Here is a 10559-nt window from a genome sequence, read left to right as displayed (position 1 = left end):
AATTTTTTAAGTTTGACTTTTCCTAAAACTTGTCACTCTGGTGGTTATATTTTCCTAATCATGATGAGAAATAAAAATATATTTCTACCAGGCACTTAATTCCATTAGTACAGGTCCTTAACTGAGAGTGCCTTTTAACATAAACCAAAAATACTTTGTGCGGTCACTGAGTGATGGCAAAACGGTAACAAAATTTCTTATGATAATTGTTTCTAATCAAATTAACCATAAAGCAGCATATATTGCAGATAATTAGGTAGTTATTGGACTAGTTTTTTTTTTTTTTTTTCTTTTAACCCCAGACATTAACTCATGCCTAAATTATTACAAGGTAACATCAATGGATGTGTTAGCTTCTTCCTTTAGTCTTTTTTTTTTTTTTTAGACTCTTTGGTCTTTTTTTCAATCACGAAGTAAATAATGTTTTAATAGCACAAATAATACCATGGTACTCCTGTACTCAAAATCATCAAATATATTTCTATTTCAGAGAATGAAAACCAAAAATCCAAAATGGTCACACTATTATTATAACCTTTACCTTGATTGATTTAATTTAAATAAAATACTTGATTGGAACTTTTTTCTTAAAGTCTGCTCAAATGTCATGACTTACCATTTGGGTTCTAAAACCATTCATATCTTTCAAACCTAACAAGGCCCCCAAATTTAGATTTCTCTAATTATTTCCTTCTCTGCTAGCATATCAGCCCATTTCTTTTTGGAACATGTCTCTTTTTTCAATATCTTTCCAAATGTAGGCAAAGGTAACCAACACCCAATACAAATCTTGTTTTTCCCGTCTGGGCTTCCAATATTCACCCTCTATAGTGAGGAGGCACATGATCTACTATTCAAAATACAGCATGAGGTAATTTTGCAAAATATTTTGCCATTGCATATCATGGATCTCAGGCCATCCATACCATTAAATCTGTATTCTTATAATCATCACTCAATCGCTAATCCATTCTCACATATTTTGTTAGTCAGTTCAGTTGCTCAGTTGTGTCTGACTATTTACAACCCCATGGACTGCAGCATGCAGGCCTCCCTGTCCATCACCAACTCCTAGAGCTTGTTCAAACTCATGTCTATCAAGTCAGTGATGCCATCCAACCATCTCATCTTCTGTCGTCCCCTTCTCCTTCTGCCTTCAATCTTTCCCAGCAGCAGGGTCTTTTTCAGTGAGTTAGTTCTTTGCATCAGGTGGCCAAAATATTGGAGTTTTAGCTTCAGCATCAGTCCTTCCAATGAATATTCAGGACTGACTTCCTTCAGGATTGACTGGTTAGATCTCCTTGGTGTCCAGGGGACTCTCAAGAGTCTTCTCCAACACTACAGTTCAAAAGCATCAATTCTTCACTCAGCTTTCTTTATAGTCTAACTCTCACATCCATACATGACTACTGGAAAAATCATAGCCTTGACTAGATGGACCTCTGTTGGCAAAGTAATGTCTCTGATTTTAATATATTTTATGGTTCTCTTATAATGCATTAAGTGTTCTATCAATCACTATAGGTTAAGCTATAACCTATAGTGCAAGATATAACCTATAACCTATAAGGTTATATAAGCTATAACCTATAGGTGCAATAACTATTACTGTAAACACAAAAATAAAAATCCCAGTGATTTGACCAAATTAAATTTCTAACATATCAAAGTCTGTTACCTAAATCAGCCTTTCTTGTGTTATCCAAAATATAACTCAGAGCAATCTTATCTGGAACAGTCAGCTATCTCATTCTGTAGCCTGTGTCTAAAGGTGCTCCCTGATTGAGAAATTCTCTCTTTTTGAGTGTTGGTCAGAGACAGAGTTGTGCTGCACTGCAATCTATGAAAATAGGAAATATTCATTTTCCTAGCCTCCCTTAAAACTAATATATATGCAATCCACCCATAATCATCAGATGCACCCACACGTGATTATTGAAGTAGAACATAAGAAATGCAAATGATGTCTCTGGGGATGGTGTCAGTTGCAACAAGAAATAGTACAGATGCAATAAGGGCTTGTGGACTAGTGGCAACATTCAGCTTCTCTTACTAACAGTATCAAGTGTTTCTACAGCAAGAGCTAATACTTGGGGTAGCAGATTTCTATGAATCTGAGCATCTTTTTTTTTTTTTTTTTTGTCTCTATGACTGTTCCACAGTCCTTTGTGTGACTCAATAAACTGTCCAATATCTTTAATGGTAAAGGGTTTATCTGCTAAATCAGAGATTTTTTGTTTTTTGCTTGTAACTTAATTTTGACTGATATATGGTTTTAACAAGAATATAACCATTTAAACTGATTCTTATCTTTAATGTGAATAAGTGAGCATCAGAACATTAAACTCTCATGTGAAACCTAGTGGTTGGATTATGTTGTGATGAGAATATTTGGCTACTCCAATAATATTTAATGAGCATTGTTCTCTTCTATTATATTCAAAGACTCATTATGAAAAGTTTCCTGATTTTTAAGACAAAGCAAGGAGTTGAAGGTTTTGGTAAAAGGAAAGGCTATGTCCTATGTTCTATGACTTCTGTTTTGCTGCAAATGCCCTTCCATTTATGAACATAAATCTCATGAATCTGCAATTTAATGGATTCCATGAAAGTTAAGAATGAATCATAAATGTTACCCTATACTAGTGAATTAGCAGAGCTCAAGACCATTCCAGAATACATATTGTTTTTTAAGGCAAAAACAAAATCCATGGGTTGCACCAAAAGCAGTTCTAAGAGGGAAAATTATAGTGCTACAAGCTTACCACAGGAAATAAGAAAAATCTCAAACAACCTAAACTTACACCTAAAGCAACTAGAGAAAGAACAAACAAAATCTAAAGTCAGTAGAAGGTAAGAAATCATAATGATCAGAACAGATATAAATGAAAGAGAGACTAAAAAAGCAACAGAAAAGATCAATGAAACTAAAAGATGGTTCTTTGAAAAGATAAAATTGATACACATTTAGCCAGACTCATCAAGAAAAAAGGGAGGGGTATCAAATTAATGGGCTTCCCTGATGGCTCAGTGGGTAAAGAATCCACATTTAATGCAGGAGACATGAAGGATGCGAGTTTGCTCCCTGAATCAGGGAAGATCCCCTGGAGGAGGAAAATGGCAATGCATTCCAGTATTCTTGCAATAAAATCCCATGGACAGAGGAGCCTGTAGGGCTACAATCCAAATGCTTGCATAGAGTTGGAAATGATGGAGTAACTAGTGTGTTGGTTGCTCAGTCGCTTCAGACTCTTTGTGACCCCATGGACTATAGCCTGCTAGGCTCCTCTGTCCATGGAGATTCTCCAGGCAAGAATACTGAGTGGGTTGCCATTCCCTTCTCCAGGGGATCTTCCCAACTCATGGACTGAACCCAGGTCCTCTGCATTGCAGGCAGATTCTTAACCATTTGAGTCATCAGAGAAAACTCACTAAGCAAACAAGCACACAAAAAATTATAAAATTAAAAATGAAATGGAGAAGTTATAACCAATACCACAGAAATACAAAGAACCATTAAAGTGTGTTAAGTTGCTTCAGTTGTGTCTGACTCATTGCAGCCAGCATTATCTGGTGAGTTCTTTACCACTAGCGCCACCTGGGAAGCCCAAGAGAGTACTACAAGCAACTATACAACAAAATGGACAACCTAGAAAAAATGGACAAATTTTAAGACTGAATCAGGAAAAGAAAATATGAACAGACCAATTACAAGCAATGAAATTGAATCTATGATTTAAAAACTCACAACAAACAAAAGCCAGATGGCTTCACAGGCAAATTCCAAGCAAACATTTAGATAAGAATTAACACCTGTTCTTCTGAAATTATCACCTCCACAAAACAAACAAACAAACAAAAACAAAACAAAACAAAAAAAACTGTAGCAGTAGGAACACTCCAGAACTCATCCTATATGGCCACCATTGCTCTGATACCAAAACAAAGGACACATAAAAAAAAAAAAAAGAAAATTACAGGCCAATATCATTGATGAACACAGACATAAAATTCCTCAACAAAATACTAGCAAACTGAATCCCCATATCAAATGGGATTTATCACATAGATGCAAGGATTTTTCAATACTCACAAATCAATCAATGTGATATACCACATTAACAAATGGAATAAAAAGCATGTGACCATCTCAACTGATGCAGAAAAGCTTTTGATAAAATTCAACATCCATTTATGAAAGTAAATATATTACTGACCACATAGCATTTGTGTTTAATTGAAACAGTACTGACATCAAAGTTTCTGAACTCAGTTTGAGCATGTGAGTGAGAATTTAGTAACAGTAGAAAACAGTTATGCATTTAATTCAAGAATATTTATGTAAAGCAAGACCCAGCTTGCTGGGTGAATATACAATGTTTCCATCTAAGTGAAAGTATACTTAAAGTAGAATCCTTTCTATATATTGAACAGAGCAAATAGATGTCATTAATAAATTATAATTTTTAAAAATCCAGGAACAGAAGAATAGACTTCAGTAGAAAATCAAACAAAAGTTTCAAAAACAAAAGTTTAAAAATTAGGTCAAAAGAGTATTTGACGTGAACTGCACACTTGCTATATATTTTCACTTAGGATGGGCTTATGTATACAAGGTACACATGGCCCAGCTAATCACCTGTGGGAGCAGTAAGAAAAGAAATGCTTGTCTTATAAGGTTTTCTATCTATTCTTTTAAACCATCTCAATATCTTGTGGACAGGGGTTGTTGCCTGCCATTACAGTCAATAAAGGATGTTCTGGCCATTCCAGCTCTTGAAGGATCAAAACATCAGCCACTGCATATGTCCCCCTCCCCTGCACCTTGGTGCACCCTGTTGAAAATTCAGGAAGGAGAAAAACAAGAAAAATGAAAGCATTCAGTGCTTTGGTCCTAGATCAAGATGTATGCCTAAGGAATAATTTCAATTAACCCAGATTCTTGCATCTTCCTATATATAGTAATGCATGAAAATCACTAACTTGAGATGTTGATTTTTCATGATTAGTAAAAAACAATCATTTGATGTTTGACTACATCTTTTTTTTTTTTTTCCTGAAAAATAGGAAAAACCAAACTCCTTAATAACCTTGGTTTTAACCCGTCAGAGCAATTTCTCAAGAGCTATCTGAGAGGCTGTCTCCTGGGCTACAGTCTTTCATAAAATCCTTGAATAAAACTTAACTTGCAGCCTGTAGGTTGTGTGTTTTCCTTCACTAAGACAAATTGCAACTCAGTGTACCATTTTATATTTTTTAAATCTTCCTATTAATATATATCATAAAGGTTAGCATTGATGTCCCAAAACATTAGGTTTAAAATTTTAGATTATAAAAATACATATAATCTGCTTCCCAGCTGGTGCTACTGGTAAAGAAACCACCTGCAAATGCAGGATTCGATCCCTGGGCCTGGAAGATCCACTGGAGTAGGACATGGCAACCCACTCCAGTATTCTTGCCTGGAGAATCCTACAGACAGAGAAGCCTGGTAGACTACAGTCCATATGGTTGCAAAGAGTCAGACACGACTGAAGCAAGCAACTTATCACCTATCACGTTACCCCAGTTACTTCGCTGTTGTTCAGTCACTAAGTAGTGTCCAACTGTTTGTGATTAATCCGATGGACTGCAGCATGCCAGGCTTCCCTGCCTTCACTATCTCTGGGAGTTTGCTCCTACTCAAGTCGACTGAGTCACTGATGCCATTCAACCATCACATCCTCTGTCACCCCCTTCTCCTCCTGCCCTCAGTCTTTCCCAGCATGAAAATAAGTTATCCATTTTATAATCAGGAAAAATATCATTCCTTCCCACAGGTGCCCAAACCCAAATTAGGAGGGGAATTTCATAAGATATTGTCTCTCTTACTGGAGAATACTGTGATCAGAGTTAAAAGTTAATTGATAAGACAACATTGTATGCTTGTCACACATCAAAGCATGTTGTTGTTGGTTTTTATCCCCCCTCACAGATACAATGCTATAAACTGCAGATAGTTTGCTTAAGTAATCTCTGGAGATACAACCTGAAGAAACTGATTGACACTTTTACTCCTTGTAAAAATGCAAAATTAATTTGGACTGTTCTCAAAATATAAGAAACTAAATCCCACGATTAATTGCAAACTCTTAAGTTATTAGATATTTCTCCACTTGACTACCCAGGCAAAAAACAAATCTGACTACAGCCAGTATGAAAAGCCTGAATCATATTACCATTGTTTCTATTATATTTGTTTTTGGTATGAATTACAAGTATGTTTTTATCATTTGAATGCAAGCTGATGTTTATATATAGCAAAATGTTATGCAGTTTGATATTGGGTTCTCTTTAAAATAGAAATACTTGAAATGTTTAGATCCTATCTTTTGTGAAATAAAATGTATAATCTACAATGTGGATTCTTTATAGTCATTTTGCCTTGTATAGAATATATTTAATTTATTCAAGAATAAATTTTGAAAAGGTTAAATTATATTTTACTATTTCTTATGTATTTCTGAATAGTTAAATTTATTAATATATTAAAATATGATTCTTCCTCACGGCTTTCTGGATTCTGAAATAGAATTACTTGAGTCTGAGTCTCAGCTCCATCACTTGCATTTTTAATCTAACCATGTCATTTAGCCTTATTTAATTTTTATGCTTGTAAAATGAAAATTTATTTACCTCATAATGTTAGTTTGGAAGATTAAATGAGGAAAAGTAGGTAGATATGAAATCCATTAATGTAATAATTATTACTACTCAAGGTGCTTAGTAGTTTACAGAACACTTTTCCATCTGTATTAAAATTTATTCCTGCATTAACCTTCAGCCGTAGGTGTTATGAACTTCAGAAGTAAGAAAATGGAGACTAAAAGAGGTTAAGTGAATCAGATAATTAATAGTGACTTAAAGATACAATACTAATCTTCCACTTCCCTGTTCAAAAGAAACCACACGCAATGCAAATGCTGTGAGCTGAATTTATTCCATGTCTTCCTGAGGACTACAGCCTGAGACATAGCCTCTCAGATAACTCTGAGAAACTGCCCTGAAAAGGGAAGGAGAAGGTCAGAATACATGTGATTTTGACAAAGGGGTACAAGCAACCAAGCACAGGCTGCTGATCACGAAGAACAGATACCTTAGTTACCTGTTTCAGTGCTTTTCTAAGTATTGGAAGATGTAAGAACAGATTCATAAAACATTTCCCTGAAAATATCTATCTGAAGTGCTGTTCTGCTAGTTTTCCTGAGCACAGAGTGCCTCATTCCTGATCTCTGCTCAATTCCTCTCAGGGTGTGTTAAAAGTCAAGGTCTCCTGTGGCTGATGACTCAATCCTTGCAGAGCCAGGTAGCAATCAAGCTTCTTTAGTTAGCTATGATGTTTCCAGAATGATGTTTAGGTTAGCAGAAATGAAGGGGCACATGAGCACAATTTCAAGAAGGTGATTTATCCAAGTTAACATTTTTGAGATGCTATGTTTTCTTTTAAAGACAAAGATATGATCAAAATATAAAAGCCTAGATGCTCTTAAGCTATGTGCCTTTGTATCTGTTCTGCTTAAAAGACAACAGCATGTTCTACAGAGTTAATCTTAAGATAAATATCACAGAAAAAGAATATTACTGTTTATTAATCTGATAGTATCATTTAGATTAAAAATAAATTATAGACCACTGTGAATCTATCCTTGTCCTACATGACAAGTACTAAAAACCTAATATATACTTGTGTCTATAATTCTACATAGAAATAAATTCTGGAATTATATATACTAAAGTATAAACAGTGGTCATTTCTTATTTTTAACATAATGAATGTTTACTTTTTAAACTGTTTATATATTTTTATATAAATTTTGTATTTAGAAATTTAAAGGTACTTTTATCAATTAAAATAAACTATATAATAATCATTATATATACAAAATGTATGCACACAAATAATCATTGATTTAAAAGAAAATCAAAAATAAAAGCATACAATGGATTAAAGACAACTAATAAGTGGTGCTGGGAAATCTGGTCAACCACTTGTAAAAGAATGAAACTGGAATCTTTCTAAAAAACTAAAATGGATTAAAGATCTAAACGATAGAAACTATAAAACTCAGAGGAGAACATAGGCAAAACACTCTCCGACATACATCACAGCAGGATCCTCTATGACCCACCTCCCAGAATATTGGAAATAAAAGCAAAATAAACAAATGGGACCTAATTAACCTTAAAAGCTTCTGCACATCAAGGAAACTATTAGCAAGGTGAAAGACAGCCTTCAGAATGGGAGAAAATAATAGCAAATGAAGCAACCGACAAACAACTAATCTCAAAAATATACAAGCAACTCCTACAGCTCAACTCCAGAAAAATAAACACCCAATCAAAAAAATGGGCAAAGAACTAAATAGACATTTCTCCAAAAAGACATACAGATGGCTAACAAACACATGAAAAGATGCTCAACATCACTCATTATCAGAGAAATGCAAATCAAAACCACTATGAGGTACCATTTCACACCAGTCAGAATGGCTGCGATCCAAAAGTCTTAATAAATGCTGGAGAGGGTGTGGAGAAAAGGGAACCCTTTTACACTGTTGGTGGGAATGCAAACTAGTACAGCCACTATGGAGAACAGTCTGAGATTCCTTAAAAACTGGAAATAGAACTGCCTTATGATCCAGCAACCCCACTGCTGGGCATACACACTGAGGAAACCAGAAGGAAAGAGACACGTACCCCAATGTTCATCGCAGCACTGTTTATAATAGCCAAACATGGAAGCAACCTAGATGTCCATTGAATGGATAAGAAAGCAGTGGTACATATACACAATGGAAACTCAGCCATTAAAAAGAATACATTTGAATTTTAATGAGGTGGATGAAACTGGAGCCTATTATACAGAGTGAAGTAAGCAGAAGGAAAAACATAAATACAATACTAATGCATATATAAAAGAAAGATGGTAAAATAACCCAGTTATGAGACAGCAAAAGAGACAAATAAAACAGTCTTATGGACTCTGTGGGAGAGGGATGGGAAGATTTGGGAGAATGGCAATGAAACATGTAAAATATCATGTAAAAAATGCATGATGCTGGATGCTTGGGGCTGGTGCACTGGGACGGCCCAGAGGGATGGTATGGGGAGGAAGGAGGGAGGAGGGTTCGGGATGGGGAACACATGTATAATTCATTTTGATATTTGGCAAAACTAATACAATTATGTAAAGTTTTAAAATAAAATTAGAGAAAAAAAAAAAAAGAAATGTAAAAAAAAAAAAAAAAACAGTCAATGATAAAGATTCAAAGTATACAAGACTCACAATACATGGCACTATATATATATTTCCAGACTGACCTATTTGAGAAGAAAATAAACACATATGCATACTTACCTACACACACACACACACACACACACATCAGGAAAGAGAGAAGAGTTAACCAAAATAACAATGAACAGTTGTTCTTTATCGAGTACTAACTGAAAATATAACACACAACAAACAAACATGAGCATATATTTTTACAACAGAGTTATTTCAACATAAAAAATTGTTTTGTAGTATCACAAATCAACTGCTCAAAATAAAATTTCAGAACATTTTTAAACCATAAGGATGCTGTATTCAAACTTCAAAAAAAATTTAGCATTTCTAGGAAAGAAAAATTATATAAACAAAAACTTCAAATAAAATGTCACCATGAAACCCAAAGAAATTTGGAGTCATTTTGTTTAAACTAGAAAGTCAAAATAACTGAACAAGAACTCTATTGTGCTAAATATTGTCCTTCATAATTATAAACTCAGCTCATTTGTCATCTGCAGAAATAAAGCTAGGCTATGGCAAAGGATTATAAATATGGAGCAGTTTGAATTGCATATGTGGGCCAGAAGATGTCACTCTTGTTAAAAGACTGTCTAAATAATCTTTTCTGAAGGGTAATTGTCGACTATGGTTGTGGGCAGAATTTCAACATGTGAAGGATTTAGCCCTGACCCTCTTTTCACCTCACCACCTACTTTAGTCTAATGATAACAGGATCTGTAAATTAAAAGTGTCAGCTGCCCTACCATCAGTTTCCAAAGCTGTTTGGTCTAACTGAATTTATGGTCAATGGTTACATAAGTGGTGTTGCCAAATCTCTATAATTATTACAGAGATGGAACCAGGCACAGAGAATAAATGTTGCTGCAAGCTAACCCAAGCTCTGACATTACTATAATTAGGCCAATGATTCATACCATTTGTTTCTCTTAGACGATATCTTTAGTAGCCAGATAATTAAGCTGCAATTTTTGAAATTAGGGATTTTCTCTTTGTGCGTGTGTTCAGTGTTTTGTTTTTCCTTTATAAAACTAGAATTTGGTTATTTAAAAATGGATGAGTTCTGTTAATTCTACACTCTTAATTACTCAAAGCACTTGTGATACCTTAGACTGTGACCATCTGGAGAGGTCACTGGTGTGAGATATTTATGAGATTAACAAATAATTTTAAAAATAAATTTCCAAAATTAAGGCAGAATATCTAGCAGGTACATTCATTTAGTATT

The sequence above is a fragment of the Bos mutus genome, chromosome 3 (assembly GCF_027580195.1).
Source record: "Bos mutus isolate GX-2022 chromosome 3, NWIPB_WYAK_1.1, whole genome shotgun sequence".
Classification (NCBI taxonomy): domain Eukaryota; kingdom Metazoa; phylum Chordata; class Mammalia; order Artiodactyla; family Bovidae; genus Bos; species Bos mutus.
The sequence above is the reverse complement of the archived record's forward strand: the minus strand, read 5'-3'. Positions refer to the sequence as shown.